This window comes from Nycticebus coucang, chromosome X, assembly GCF_027406575.1.
Source record: "Nycticebus coucang isolate mNycCou1 chromosome X, mNycCou1.pri, whole genome shotgun sequence".
Lineage (NCBI taxonomy): Eukaryota > Metazoa > Chordata > Mammalia > Primates > Lorisidae > Nycticebus > Nycticebus coucang.
The window spans coordinates 51,940,322-51,957,273 of record NC_069804.1 but is presented as its reverse complement, the minus strand read 5'-3'; the positions used below and the strand labels follow the sequence as shown (position 1 = coordinate 51,957,273).

Sequence of the window (16,952 nt, the reverse complement as noted above, 5' to 3'; positions counted from 1 at the left end):
CGTTTTTTGTTGTGTTGTCACTTTTGATATCAGGACAATGCTGGCCTCATAGAATGAGTTTGTAAGTATTTCTTATTCTTCAATTTTTTCGAAGAGTATAGGTAGAATTGGTATTTGTTCTTTAAGGGTTTTGTAGAATTCAACAGTGAAGCCACCAGGTCCTGGGCTTTTCTTTGATGGGAGACTTTTTATTACAGCTTTGATCTTGTTAACTCATGATTGTTCTTTTGAGATTTGATTTTTAATTTCTTCATTATTTAATCTTGGTAGATTTTTGTGTGTCTGGAAATTTATCCATTTCTTCTAGATTTTCCAATTTGTTGGTATATAGTTGTTCATAATAGTCTATAATGATTATTTGTCTTTCTGTGGTTTCAGTTATTGTGTCTCTTTATTTTGTTTCTGATGTTATTTTGTTCTTCTTTTTTTACTATCTAAAGATATGTTGATTTTTTAGTCTATCTAAAGATAAGTTGATTTTGTTTATCTTTCAAAAAAAACCAACTGTTTATTTTGTTGCTATTTTATATTTTTCTTTTAGTCTCAATTTATTTATGTGCTGATATTTATTATTTATTTCTACTAATATTGGGTTTGTTCTTGCTTTTCTAATTCCTAGAGGTGCATTGTTAGGTTGTTTATTTGAAGTCTTTGTACCTTTTTGACATAGGTATTTATATGTTGTATAAACTTCCCTATTGGTACTGCTTTAATTTCAGTGTATTTGTGTAGTTGCCAAGATTCTTCTTGTTATTGATTCTAGTTTTATTCCATGTTGTCAGAAAACATACTTGATAGGATTTCTACTTTTTTTGAATTTGTTCACATTTTTGGCCTAAGATATGATCTATTCTAGAAAATGTTCTATGTGCTGATGAAAAGAATGTATATTTCTGCAGCAGTTGAGTAAAATGTTCTGTAAATGTCAGTTAGGTCTATTAGGTCTAGTGTGTAGTTTAAGTCTGATGCTTCTTTGTTAATTTCCTGTCTGGATGATCTGCTTATTACTGAGAGTGGAGTGTTAAAGTCCCCTACTATTGTTGCATTATAGTCTGTCTTTCCATTTATATCTATTAATGTTTGCTTTATGTACTTGGAAACTCCAGTATTTGGTACATAGCTATTTAAAACTGTTATATCCCCTTGCTGAATTGACACCATTACCATTATATAGTGACCTCCTTGTCTCTTTTTACAGTCTTTGATTTGCCTTCTATTTTAGCTCATGAGTATAACTACTCCTACAGTCTTTTGGTTTCTAGTTGCATGGAATATCTTTTTCTACCCCTTTCAGTCTATTTTTGTCTTAATGGATAAATTGGGTTTATCATAGGCAGCATATAGTTGGGTCCTGTTTTATCTATAAAGCCACTCTCAATTTACATCCAATGTTATTACTGATAAGTAAGAACTTACTATTGCCATTTTGTTTCTTGTTTTTGGCTGTTTTACAAGTCCTCTCTTCATTTGTGGTTCAGTGATTTTCTCTGGTAGTATGTTTTAATTTTTTGATCTTCATTTTTAGTGAATCTATTATAGGTTTTTGCATTGTGGTTACCATGAGACTTACCAAAACATCTTACGTTATAGATATAACAAGTTACTTTAAAGAGATTACAACTTATCTTAGATCACAAAAAATAGAAAGAAAGAAAAAACAAAAAAGAAAAAAACTACACTTTTACTGTATCCTCACACATTTTGACTTTTAGTTTTATCAATTTACATGTTTTTTTCAGGGTAAAAGAGATTTATTTAGCAAGAGTAAAGGAGAAAGTTTACAGTGCTTCCTAAGACAGTTGGAAGTGGGTCCCTCTCATGATAGAGAGAAGGTGATAGAGACCAATTTATATATTTTTATCTTACTTGTCTCTGATCAGGTTGCTTTTAGCTATAATTGTTTTTGGTATATTTGTCTTTTGGGCTTCATTCTAGAGTTATTAGTGGACTGCATGCCATAATTACAGTCTTCGAGTATTCTGTGTTTAATTTTACCTGTGGGTTTTATACCTTCAGTTGTTATCTTTTTGCACATTAGTGTTTTTTTCTTTCAGCATGAATAACTTCCTTGAGCATTTTTTATAAGATGGGTCTGGTGGTAGTGAATTTTCTCAGCTTTTGTTTGTGTGTGAAAGAATTTTTCTCTTCTTCATCATTATAAGGATATCTTTGCTGGACACAGTATTCTTGGATGACAGCTTGTTTTATTCTTTTAGCAGTTTGAAAATGTTCCACTCCCTCCTGGCCTGTATGGTTTCCACTGAGAATTCAGTTGGAGCTCCATTATACATTATTTGCTTTTTTTCTGTTGTTGCTTTTAGGATCTTTTCTTTGTCCTTGGACTTTGAGAGTTTGATTATTATATTCCTTGGAGTAGTCTTACTTGGGTTGAATATCTTTGGTGTTCTTTGACTTTCCTGTACCTGGTTATTTATCTTTTTCAAGTTTTAGAAATTTTTCTGTTAGTCATCAGAGTATTTTCTGTTAAGTTTAGAACTAACTATGTGTGGCAGAGACTCCAGTTACCTCCTAATACCCATTCTTCCTTTCATTGTTCTAATATAACCCTGTTCTAATTAGCTCAGTGTATTGCTGTGCAACTGGATGTAGTTATGGGACCAAGTTTTGGCCTAAGAAAGAAAGAGATGTGTTTTGTAGGATTTGTGCAAAGTATCTGTAAAGGTAAGGAGAATGTCCTTTTTCTATCATGGCTTCTGTCTGCTTTCTAGAATGTGGATATAATTTCTAGAGTTCCAGCAGCCATATTGGGTCAAGAGGTAACCTTAGGAATGGAGAACACTTTTGGCAGTGCAATAAGATAGGTGCAGTTGACGTCTCTGATAGCATAGAGCTGCCAAGCCAGGCTTGGACTGTATACTTTTATATTCCTTGTAAGTGAGAAAGAAATGGGTCTTTGTTATTTGCTGCTGAACCTAAATATAACTTTTACACCAGACTCTGAGTTCCACATGGAACTTGGGTGTGACACACAAGGCTATTTTAAGGACATGGTGCAGATGTTCATGTGCACAGTGAATGTGGCATTGCTTGAGATTCTGGAGGAGGCCAGGTCCAGAGAAAGGATTTGAGAAAAAGATAGGATTTAAAGTGCTACTTGCACTTGGTAGCTGTTTTGGGCATCTGACAACTACCCACACATTCAGTGACTTGTTAGAAAAATTTGTAGGATTCAGAGACAGTTGTACTCACAGCTATGATTTATTACAGTGAAAGGATACATGGCATTATCAGTAGAGGAAAAAGACATAATGGTTAGGCTAGAAGTGGATTTCTAAAGTTCTCCTTTAGGAAGGTGGGGGTGGGGTTGTACAGAACAAGTTTCCTCCAGCATTTAAATGAAGCAACACACATGCAGTGTTTCTGTTTAGGGAAGCTTGCTTAAGACTCAAGACTTTTTTTTTAAGATTCAAGACTTTTTAATTGAGGGCTGATAAGGTACTCTTACTGAAATTTCTGACTCCCAGAAGGAAAGCAGGTGTTCACCATAAATCACATTTCTAAAAGCAATCTAGCCAATTCAGCAGAATTTAATATTCCAGGTGTACAAAACAACCTTATCATTTAGTGACTTTGGGAATATCCCATAGGCCAAATTATCTGGAGCTATTGCAAGGATCAGTCACGCAAGCAGACCCTCCTAGAGATAGCAACATCATTACTGTTGTTTTAACTTTTTCCTGCAGAGTAACTTGTAGTGTTAACTTACTGTTAGCTTTCTGTGTTCTTGGGCAGTGGTCACCAACATTTTTGGCACGAGGGACTAGTTTCAAGGAAGACGATTTTTCCATGGACTGGGGTAGGCATTATTTCTCATAAGCAGTACACAATCCAGATCCCTTGCATGTGCAGTTTACTGTAGGGTTTGCACTCCTATGAGAATCTAATGTCACCCCTAATATGACAGGAAGTGGAGCTCAGACGGTGATGTGAGCAATGGGGAGTGGCCGTAAATACAGATGAAGCTTTGCTCCCTTGCCTACTGCTCACCTTCTGCTGTGTGGCCCAGTTCCTAATAGGCCATGGACTGGTACTAGTTTGTAGCCTGGGGGTTGGGGACCCCATTTCTTGTGGATTACTTAGTTTTATTCATACTTCTTTTTTTAAAACCTCATTACTTGTTTAGATTCATTAATTTTATTTTTAAATTATCCCAAGTAAAATTGACTTTTCACTTTTGATATACAGCATTACGGTTTTGTTTTGTTTTTTAGACAGTCTCAGGCTGTTGCTCTGGGTAGAGTGCCATGGTGTCACAGCTCACAGCAACCTCAAACTCTTGGGCTTAAGCGATTCTCTTGACTCAGCCTCCCAAGTAGCTGAGACTACAGGTGCCCACACAATGCCTGGCTATTTTTTTGTTGCACTTGTCATTGTTGTTTAGCTGGCTGGGGCTGGGTTCGAACCTGCCAGCCTTGGTGCATGTGGCCAGCACTGTAACCACTGTGATATGGGCGCTGAGCCCAGCATTATGGTTTTAATGTGGGTATAGATATGTGTAACTACCATCACAACCAGGATGAAAACTAGTTCTGTCACTCTACAAAATTCTCATGCTACCATCCCACTCAGGAAACGACTGTTCTATTCTCCATTACCATAGTTTAGTCTTTTTGAGTGTGTTGTATAAATGGAATGATATAGTATGTAACATTTTAGGAATTAGCTTTTTCACTCAGTATAATGCCTTTGAGATTCACCCTTGTTGTTATATGCATGTATAATTAAGACATTTTTATTGCTGAGTGGGATGACATTTTATGGATGTATCACAGTTTGTTTATCCATTTGGCAGTTGAAGGACATGATTGCAGTTTGTGGTGATTAGGAATATAGCTGCTATAAATGTTAGTGTACAGGTTTTTGTATGAATGTAACTTTTTTATTTTTCTATGGTAAATACCCAGAAATAGGATTGCTGGGTTACAGGGTAAGCATATGTTTAACTTTCTAAGAAAATTGCCAAACTGTTTTCCAGAGCAACTGTACATTTCAACTAGCAAGGTGTAAGAGTTCCAGTTGCTTTACTTTCTTTTTAGCACTTGGTATTGCCAATATTTTTTAATTTTAGCCATTCAAATGGATGTGTAGTGGTATCTCATTGTGATTTTAATTTACATTCACCTAATGCTGACTATATTCTTGTGTGTTATTTGTCATTCACATATCCTCTTTAGTGAAGTGACTGTTCAAATATTTTGTCCATTTTCTAACTGTATTGTTGGTTTTCTTTTGAGTCTTGAATGTTCTTTTTTTATTTTATTTTTTTATTTTTACATGTACATGTGTTTATTAGGTTTCCATTTTTTTGCCTTCACGAAATTAAAAAGGCTTGAAATTTAATAACAATAACAATGTTTAAGATAAGGACCAGAAACAAAAACCTCGTAAAGAACGAATAAACATAAATACATTCAGAAAAGGAATCAGACAATTGCTACATCGAAATATTAAGCAATAATAATAATAATGATGATGATGCAAAGAAAGTAACATTCACAATGTCAAATAAGAGTATGTCTATTATAGAATGCTTTGACTCTGAGATTCAGTAAGGAGTCATAAGTTAACTTCTTTTTTTAAGTCTCAAAAAATAGACAACTAATAATTATAAATAAAAGTAAAAGATAATGTTGAGTGTAATGTTGAATGTTCTTTATACAGGGTGTCCATAAAGTTCATGTGCAAATGAAAATAGTTGTCTAGTGTAGCCTATTAGCCATAACTCATTGGTTTGTTATAGTTTTCACTTCAGGATTTATAGTATACATCTTTAACTTATCACAATTTACTTGAAAGTGATGTTATACCACTTTATATTTTGCATGAATTTACAACAGTATACTTCCATTTCTTCCTTTCAAGCCTTCCTGTTTTTTTTTTTTTCTTACATGGATACCTTTTATATTGCTTAAGTCAGGGCTTTCAGTGTGCTCATCACCTAAGTAGTGTTCATTGTACTGATTGGTAGGTTTTTATTCCTCTCTTCCTCCTCCCTCCCCTCTTTTGATTTCCAATGACCTTTATATCTCTTGGAGCCCATGTGTGCCCATAAATTAGCTCCCATTAGAGAGCACATGCTGTATTTGTTTCTCCATTTCTGAGATGCTTCACTTAGGATAATGGTCTCCAGTTCCATCCAAGTTGCTGCAAAACACATCATTTTATTCATTTTTATGGCTGAGTAGTATATATATATATGCCACATTTTTTTTAATGTTCTTGTGAATTGATGAGCACTTAGGTTGATTCCACATCTTTGTGATTATGAATTGTGCTGCAATAAACATTCAAGTGCAGGTGTCTTTTCAATAAAGTGACTTCTTTTCCATTGGGTAGATACTCAGTGATAGAATTGCTAGGTCAAATGGTATATGTAATTCTTCTTATGCATTTCACTTTCACACATTATAAACCCCAGAATTCATTTTTATTACTTTGCCTAAACAGTTATCTTTTAAAAACATTTAAATAACAAGAGAAAATCTTATATACAGAGGGTGTAAAAAATCATATGCATTGTAAGAAAGGAAAAAAAAAAAAAGGAACAAACTGTTTTAAAATTGTCATACTCAGTATATGCCCATAACATTTGTTAACTTGTATATTGTATTTTGTATCTGTTGTAATTGCAGAAGTCAAATGTGACTTAAGTATTACAATTTTTTTTTTTGAGACAGAGTCTCACTATGTTACCCTCAGTAGAGTGCTGTGGTGTCACAGCTCACAGCAACCTCAAACTCCTGGGCGTAAGCAATTCTCTTGCTTCAGTCTCCCAAGTAGCTGGGACTATAGGCGCCTGCCACATGCCTGGCTATTTTTTTTTTTTTTTCTGTTGCAGTCGTGCTTGTTGTTTAGCTGGCCTGGGCCGAGTTTGAACCTGCCAGCCTGTGTGTATGAGGCCGCCGCCCTCCCCACTGAGCTATGGGCACCGCCGAGTGTTAAAACTTTAATACAGTTTTTTTCCTTTCTTAAAATGTGTATATATATATATATATATTTTTTTTTTTTTGGCACCCTCTGGATTTCTATATATAGAAACCATTTTAGTGTTCCTTAATTCCAGTGCTTATTGCTATCTGTTATCATTTTCCTTCTGCTAAGAGGATATATTTTAACATCTCTTGTATTGTGGGCTGCTGCTACTGTTTTGTATGTGTGAATATATCTTTATTTCACCATTGGCTATAGGGTTCTAGCTTCTTCTCTCCATTTCTTATTCCATCATCTCTTTGCTTACATTATTGTTGACAAGAAGTCTAATGTCATCCTTATCTTTGTTCCTTTGTGTGTAAGGATATCTTTTTTCCTCTGTAGCTGTATTTTTATTTTCTATTTATTTATCTGTATATATTTATAAGATTTAAGTACAAGTTTACTACATTGATATAGTAAATTGTGGAGAAGTCAGGGCGTCCACTGCATCCATTACTGGAGCAATGCATATTGTACCCACCAAATAACCTCCCATAATCCACTCTTCTGCTACTCCCCACCCCTGTGTTTCTTCATTGGCTATCATTCTGCACTCTGCTTCTTTGTGTACACATTCTTACATGGAAGCTTTTAAGATTTTCTATTTATCACGGTTGTGAGCTATTAGATTGTAATTTACCTCAGTGTAGTTTTCTTCATGTTTCTTATTCTTGATATATATATATTTTTTTTTGGCTTCTTGAGTTTGTGGTTTTATAGTTTTCACAAAGTTTAGGGAAAAAATGGCCATTATTTCTTCAAATATTTTCTCCTGTCCTTTCCTCTACCCCTTTGGGGACTCCAGTTACTTGTAGATTAGGATACTTCAAATTATTCCACAGCTCTTTGGTGACATTTCATACTTTAATATTCTTTTTTCTCTCCCCGTGTTTGATTTTTTGATAGTTCCTATTGCTGTACCCCCAAGTTAATTTATCCTTTAGCAATGTCTAATCTGACATTAATCCATACAGTGTGTTTTTCTTCCCAGACTTTGTAGTTTTTATACTCAGAAGTTCCATTTGGGTTATTTTCATATCTTTCATGTTTTTGCGTAACTTTTTGAACATATGATATGTGCTGTAATACCTGTTTTGATGTTCTTCTTTTCTAATTTTAATATTTGAGTCAGTTGTTCTTGGTCAATTATTCTCCTTATTATATGTTGTATTTTTCTGCCTTTTTGCATGACTGCTAATCTTTAATTGGATGGAGGATACTGTTAATGCTGGACATTTCTATTGTATAAATCATCTTGAGCTTTGTTCCTAGATTCAGCTAATTTACTTAGAAATAGTTTAATCCTTTTGGGTCTTGCTTTTATGATTTGTTAGATGGGTCTGGAGCAGTGCTCAGTTGAGAGCTAATTATTTCTGTTGCTGAGGCAAGATCATCTTGATTATTCTACCCAGTGTCTATGAATTGTGAGTTTTTCCAGTCTGGCTGGTAGTAACTGGCCCTATTCCTGGCCCTTGGTGAATGCCAGGTATTGTTCTCTCTCATTCTTTCAGATTGTTCTTTCCCTTGATAAGCATATGTTGATCTGTTCTGAATACCTGAGGGAAAGATCCTTTGCAGATTGCTAGGATTCTGTCTCTGTGCGGATCTCCTTTCTGGTACTCTGTCTTATGAACTTTAGCTATCTTTGCATATAGATGCCCAGCTTTCATAATTCAGAGAGTCTGCCAAATTTTGCCTCAGTTTACCCTCCCTGTTCTATGGTCTGGGAACTCGCTCAAGGTACTAAGCTAGTGTAATTTAAAGGCTTACTTCATGTTTTCCCATCTCTCAGGGTTCATTGTCCTTGATTGCATTATATCTAGTATCATGAAAACCAATATTTAATGTATTTTTGTTATTGTTTTAAGCATGAGGATAAGTTTAGTCCTTGTTTCTGTGTTATCTGAAATTAGAAGCCTTAATTCTTTTTTTGTTATAAATAGAAATTTTTATTGTTTTTCTGGTCCATTTAAATTTTTTATTGAAACATAATATTAGGGCGTTTTATGGGAGTACATGTGATATTTTATTACATACATAGAATGTGTAATGATCAAGTCAGGATATTTAGGATACCCTTGAGTATTTATCATTTCTATGTGTTGGGACTATTTTAAGTCCTCTCTTCTAGTTATTTTGTAATATGCAATATACTCTTGTTAACTATAGTCACCATACTCTGCTATTGAACATTAAAATTTACTCCTGTCTAACTGTATGTTTGTACCCATTAACCAACCTCTCTTGATTATCCCCTGCCTTTACCATCCTCTAATATCTGTCATTCTACTTTCTACCTCCATGAGATCAACATTTTTAGCTCCTTCATATGACTGAGAACAAATGATATTTGTCTTGTGCCTAGCATATTTCACTTAACATAATTAAGTTCTTGTTCCATCCAGGTTGCTGCAAATGACAGGATTTCATTCTTTTTATGGCTAAGTAGTATCCTATTAGGTATATATATTGCATTTTCTTTATCAATTCATTTGTTGATGGGCATTTAGGTTGATTTCATATCTTTGTTATTAATGACAGTGCTACAATAAACACAGGGTGCAGAAATTACTTTGGTAGACTGATTTCCTTTTCTTTGGGTGAATACCCAGTGGGATTGCTGGATCCTATGGTAGTTCTATTTTTAGTTTTTTGAAAACTCTTCTTAGTGTTTTCCATGGCTGTGCTAAATTTATGTTACCACCAACAGTGTATAAGAGTTCCCATTTCTCTGCATTCTCTCCATTCCTCTGTGTGTTTGTGTTTAATAGTAGTCATTCTAGAGGGGCAGAGACAAGATGGCTGACTGAAGCCAGCTTTCCACAGAGGCTCCCATCCAGAAGGAGAGTTAAAGGACAGAAATTTAGCAAGTAACCTGGTGGATTAGAGCTGCACCAAGAGAGAAGGTTGAAGAACGTACATCAAGCCTGCTGAGGCAAACTGCGACCCCAAGGATACAAACAAAAGGTACAAAATCCATCACCAAGTGGATGGGAGTCCGCTCCCCCATAAGAACGGCTTGGAGTGCCCCACAAACAAACGAGCAGAGTTCAAAGGTCCTCCCACTACACTCCACGGGAGAGATCCTCTAAATACTGGATCTACCTCCCATACTAGGGTGCCATGACGTTCTCCTGCCAGGCATAAAACTATATAAAACTGTATATATTCTCTACCTGCAATTCTGAGCTCCCAGCACTCCCCTCCACTCTCACTCTGAGGTCCGGAGGCCTGTCCCCCAGGAGTCCAGATTCTTGGGTGATTTCTCAAGGGGTGTGGACAGGGCCTAGACTGCAGCTGGTCAGTGCTGATTCTGCAGCACGGGAGTGAGGAGAGGATGGTCGGCTGAGAGGGAACTACACTGGAGCGGCAGAGCCCCTAGGAGCAGAGCAGCAGCTGTTTTTGGCAACAATAGGACTCACTCCTGGATATTCTGAAGCCACACCCCCTGTCTCCCTGGGCAACCAGAGGAGGACGGGCATCTTCACAGGTGGCAACCACCATGGAACAGATCTGGGATGGAAACGCAGGCCCCTTGAGTAAAGGGTTTGCCTGAGGTGGTACCAGCCTGGGTGGAGGGTGGGGACTAGAAATGCAGGCGCAGAGCCGGGAAGTTCCCAGGGCGGGGCTGACCCAGAGGACTGTTTTACTGAGCCTAAGACGCACCCGGCCCACAGGGGATCATCAGCCTATAGACAAAGGAAGACAGGAGGCTAGAACTGAGAGCTAACCGAATACAAACCTGCGAGCAAAGACAGGGCCTGAGGTGCAGTCTCTTGGAACTCAAAACAGCTTCTCTTCTGCAGGGGAATTTAGCAGGGACAGAAACAAATTCCCACAAAGTTGTTCTGTTCTGTTCTGTCAGTAACATCAATAAGGGGCAGGGCTGGAACTGAGTCAACACACCCCAGCCTCCATCAAGCACCCTAGGTTGTCAGGCCTCACCACCACCTGCTAGATAGAGGCAGAGCGCAGTGGCCTGGCTGAGTAGAAATAGATTTCCTTGTGATTCGGGCAGATGCAAACCTCTGGATTATATGTTCACTAGAGGCAACTGGGTCATAGCCTTGTGGGGCTATCAGTGACTGGGTGTGACAGAGGTGCAAGGTGGGGAAGGAGGCATCAACCTTCCCAGACTAATCTATTTGCTGGGTGGGTCCTCCTAACTCCATGGAGCACGGGAACAAGCCATATCTGAGTTGTCACCAGACCCCTGCGATCCAGTTGACTGAGAATGTTTAAACTCTCCCACGTGAGACAGGTGCTGACTAGACAATTGATTTGGACCTTTTGAACTGAGCCAATTGCCCGAGGACTGTTCAAGTGGTGCCCTGGGCATGTGGTTGTAGGAAGGTTTGATTTTCCTTTTCCAATTGTTGCCTGTGGGGGGCGGGGTGACTTAATTGCTAGTATTTCTCCACAGCTGAGACTTCAACCCAGAGTAACTGTTTCACTAGGGTTGAACACAGAGCAGCTGAAGATAAGACAGAGCCACTTAGCCCCACCACACCAAACAGGTCCCAAGTTACTCAGGCCATAGCACTGTACGGGTCCTCAACAAAGCTCCAGGGGAAAATTCAAACGGTGTAAAACAATCATGGGGTGGAATCAGTGGAAAAACTCTGGTAACATGAATAACCAGAATAGATCAAGCACCCCAAGGAAAGATATGGCAGATGTAACTGAAGATCCCATTCATAAACAGCCGGTCGAGATGTCAGAAATCGAATTCAGAATTTGGATTGCAAACAAGATTAATAGAATGGAGGAAAATTTGGAATTAGAAATTCGAGGAGCAATTCAAAAGTCAGAATTAGAAATTCATGGAGAAATTCAAAAGTTGTCTCAAGAATTTAACAAATTTAAAGACAAAACCACCAAAGATTTTTGACGCACTGAAGCAAGACTTTGCAGCCTTCAAGATCTGAAAAATACAGTAGAATCCCTCAGTAACAGAGTGGAGCAAGCAGAAGAAAGGATTTCTGACATTGAAGACAAAGCCTTTGAATGCTCCCAAACGCTCAGAGAGGAAGAGAAATGGAGAGGAAAAATGGATCATTCTCTCAGAGAGCTCTGGAATAATGCGAAGAAGGCTAATATCCGCCTCATTTGAATCCCTGAAAGTGATGAAGTGACCTCACAAGGCACAGAGGCCCTTCTCCATGAAATTATGAAAGAGAATTTTCCAGACATGCCAAGAGATTCTGAAATTCAGATAGCAGACAGTTTTAGAACCCCAGCACAACTCAATCTGCATAAGACATCCCCCAGGCATATCATAATTAACTTCACTAAAGTTAATATGAAGGAGAAAATTCTGAAAACAGCCAGACGTAAGAAATCCATTACCTACAAAGGGAAGAATATTAGAATGACTGCAGATCTCTCTGCTGAAACTTTTCAAGCCAGAAGAGGGTGGTCATCGACTTTTAATCTCCTAAAACAAAATAACTTTCAACCCCAGATCCTGTATTCAGCTAAACTGAGTTTCATTTATGATGGAGAAATTAAATACTTTAATGACATTCATATGTTGAAGAAATTTGCCATAACCAAAGCAGCTCTTCAGGATATTCTCAGTCCTATCCTCCATAATGACCAGCCCAATCCTCTACCCCAAAAGTAAACTCACTCAGAAACTTTTGATCAAATTCCAACTTCCACAGTGGTGAAAGGACTAAAAATGTCCACTACACTTTGGAAAAACTTGATACCCAAAATTTTACCCGACTTACCAATATTCTCCATTAATGTGAACAGCATAAACTGTCCTCTAAAGAGGCACAGGTTAGCTGAGTGGATACAGAAACTCAGGCCAGATATTTGCTGCATACAAGAGTCACCTCGTACCTTAAAAAATAAATATAGACTCAGGGTGAAAGGATGGTCGTCCATATTTCAGGCAAATGGTAATCAGAATAAAGCAGGTGTTGCAATTCTATTTGCAGACACAATAGGCTTTAAACCAACAAAAGTAAGGAAGGATAAGAATGGTCACTTCATATTTGTTAAGGGTAATACTCAATATGATGAGATTTCAATTATTACACTTGATCTTAGCCAAAAGGCCGAGAAGCGATGAGATTTCAATTATTAATATTTATGCACCCAATGAGAATGCACCTCAATTTATAAGAGAAACTATAACAGACACGAGCAACTTGATTTCCTCCAGCTCCATAATAGTCAGAGATTTCAGTACTCCTTTGGCAGTGTTGGATAGATCCTCCAATAAGAAGCTGAGTAAAGAAATTTTAGATTTAAACCTAACCATCCAACATTTGGATTTAGCAGACATCTACAGAACATTTCATCCGAAAAAAACTAAATACACATACGTCTCATCAGCCCATGGAACATACTCCAAAATCGATCGCATCTTAGGTCACAAGTCTAACCTCAGTAAATTTAAAGGAATAGAAATTATTCCTTGTATCTTCTCGGACCACCATGGGATAAAAGTTGAACTCAGTAACAACAGGAATCTGCATACTTATACAAAAACATGGAAGTTAAATAACCTTATGCTGAATGATAGCTGGGGCATAGATGAGATTAAGAAGAAAATTGCCAAAGTTTTGGAACAAAACGACAATGAAGACATGAATTATCTGAACCTCTGAGATACCACAAAGGCAGTCCTAAGAGGGAAATTTATAGCACTGCAAGCCTTCCTCAAGAGAACGGAAATAGAGGAAGTTAACAACTTAATGGAACATCTCAAGCAACTGGAAAAGGAAGAACATTCTAACCCCAAAGCCAGTAGAAGAAAAGAAATAACCAAAATTAGAGTAGAATTAAAAGAAATTGAAAACAAAAGAATTACACAACAGATCAATAAATCAAAAAGTTGGTTTTCTGAAAATATCAAAAAATAGATAAATCTTTGGCTAACCTAACCAGGATAAAAAGAGTAAAATCTCTAATCTTATCAATCAGAAACGACAAAGACAAAATAACAACAGACTCCTCGGAAATTCAAAAAATCCTTAATGAATATTATAAGAAACTTTATTCTCAGAAATATGAAAATCTGAAGGAAACTGACCAATACTTGGAAGCACGTCACCTTCCAAGACTTAGCCAGAATCAAGTGGAAATGTTGAGCAGGCCATTATCAAGTTCTGAAATAACATCAACCATACAAAATCTCCCTAAATTGAAAAGCCCGGGACCAGATGGCTTCACGTCAGAATTCTACCAAACCTTTAAAGAGGAACTAGTATGTATATTACTCAACCTGTTCCAAAATGTAGAAAAAGAAGGAAGACTACCCAACACGTTCTATGAAGCAAACATCATCCTGACCCCAAACCAGGAAAAGACCCAAAAAGAAAAGAAAATTATAGACCAATATCACTAATGAATATAGATGCAAAAACATTCAACAAGATGTTGAATGTTTTTGACAAAGAGAAAGAGAATCAACAACACATCAAAGAAATTATACATCATGACCAAGTTGGTTTTATCCCAGGGTCTCAAGGCTGGTTCAAGATACGTAAATCTATAAGTATAATTCAGCACATAAACAAATTAAGAAACAAAGACCATATGATTCTCTCAATTGATGCAGAAAAAGCTTGTGATAATATCCAGCATCCTTTCATGATAAGAACACTTAAGAAAATTGGTATAGAAGGGACATTTCCTAAACTGATACAGGCCATCTACAGGAAACCCACAGTCTATATTGTATTGAATGGAGTTAAATGGAAATCATTTCCACTCAGATGAGGAACCAGACAAGGCTGCCCATTGTCTCCACTGCTCTTTAACATTGTAATGGAAATTTTAGCCATCGCAATTAGGGAAGAAAAGGTGATCAAGAGTATCCATATAGGGTCAGAAGAGATCAAACTTTCACTCTTTGCAGATGATATGTTTGTATACCTGGAAAACACAAGGATTCTACACAAAACTCTTATAAGTGATCAAGGAATACAGCAGCATCTCAGGTTACAAAATCAACATTCATAAATCGGTAGCCTTTATATATACCAACAATAGTCAAGCTGAAAATACAGTTATGAACTCTATTTCATTCACAGTAGTGCCAAAGAAGATGAAATATTTTGGAGTTTATCTAACAAAGGATGTGAAAGATCTCTATAAAGAGAACTATGAAACTCTAAGAAAAGAAATAGCTGAAAATGTTAACAAATGGAAAAACATACCATGTTCATGGCTGAGAAGAATCAACATTGTTAAAATGTCCATACTACCCAAAGCAATATACAATTTTAATGCAATCCATATTAAAGCTCCACTGTCATACTTTAAAGATCTTGAAAAAACAATACTTTGTTTTATATGGAATCAGAAAAAACCTCGAATAGCCAAGACTCAGAAATAAAAACAATGCAGGAGGAATCACGCTACCAGACCTCATACTATACTACAAATCGATAATGATCAAAACAGCATGGTGCTGGCACAAAAACAGACAAGTAGATGTCTGGAACAGAATAGAGAACCAAGAGATGAACCCAGCTACTTACCTTTATTTGATCTTTGACAAGCCAATTAAAAAAATGCGGTGGGGATAAGATTCCCTATTTAACAAATGGTGCTGGGTGAACTGTCCGTCTACCTGTAGACAAGACTGAAACTGGACCTACACCTTTCACCATTAACTAAGATAGACTCTCACTGGATTAAAGATTTAAACTTAAGACATGAAACTATAAAAATACTAGAAGAGAGTGCAGGGAAAACTCTTGAAGAAATTAGTCTGGGCGAGTATTTTATGAGGAGGACCCCCCGAGCAATTGAAGCAGCTGCAAAAATACACTTCTGGGATCTGATCGAACTAGAAAGCTTCTGCACAGCCAAGAACACAGTAAGTAAAGCAAGCAAACAGCCCTCAGAGTGGGAGAAGATATTTGCAACTTATGTCTCCGACAAAGGTTTAATAACCAGAATCCATAGAGAACTCAAACGTATAAGCAAGTGATGAACAAGTGATCCCATCGCAGGCTGGGCAAGAGACTTGAAGAGAAATTTCTCTTAAGAAGACAGGCACATGGCCTACAGACATATGAAAAATGCTCACCATCCTTAATCATCAGAGAAATGCAAATCAAAACTTCTTTGAGATATCATCTAACTCCAGTAAGATTAGCCCATATCACAAAATCCCAAGACCAGAGATGTTTGCGTGGATGTGGAGAAAAGGGAACACTTCTACTGGTGGGAATGCAAATTAATACATTCCTTTTGGAAAGATGTTTGGAGAACACTTAGAGATCTAAAAATAGATTGACCATTCAATCTTATAATTCGTCTACTAGGTGTATACCCAGAAGACCAACAATCACATCATAGCAAAGATATTTGTACCAGAATGTTTACTGCAGCCCAATTCATAATTGCTAAGTCATGGAAAAAGGCCAAGTGCCCATCGATCCACCAATGCATTAATAAATTGTGGTATATGTACACCATGGAATATTATGCAGCCTTGAAGAAAGATGGAGACTTTACCTCTTTCATGTTCACATGGATGGAGCTGGAACATATTCTTCTTAGTAAAGTATCTCAAGAATGGAAGAAAAAGTATCCAATGTACTCAGCCCTACTATGCAACTAGTTTATGGCTTTCACATGAAAACTATAACCCAGTTATAACCTAAGAATAGGGGGAAGGGGGAAAGAGAGGGGAGGGAGGGGGGAGGTGGGCAGAGGGAGATTGGTGGGATTACACCTGTGGTGCATCTTACAAGGGTATATGTGAAACTTAGTAAATGTGGAATGTAAATGTCTTAACACAATAACTAAGAAAATGCCAGGAAGGCTATGTTAACCAGTGTGAAGAAAATGTGTCAAACGGTGTATAAAACCAGTGTATGGTGCCCCATAATTGCATTAATGTACACAGCTATGATTTAATAATAATAATAAAATAATAGTAGCCATTCTAACCAGGGTAAGAGGATACCTCATACTGGTTTTGACTT

General features: G+C 37.1%; 1 protein-coding gene and 1 non-coding gene across 3 annotated transcripts in view; one reads left to right on the top strand and one right to left on the bottom strand.

The window, feature by feature from the left end:
- SLC9A7 (solute carrier family 9 member A7) overlaps window positions 1–16,952 on the top strand; it is a 224,368-nt gene that overhangs the window by 15,300 nt on the left and 192,116 nt on the right. The window lies entirely within an intron of this gene.
- On the bottom strand, window positions 12,875–13,073 carry LOC128578579 (U2 spliceosomal RNA). Its single transcript, XR_008377734.1, has one exon. It is a non-coding gene; the product is annotated as a U2 spliceosomal RNA (small nuclear RNA).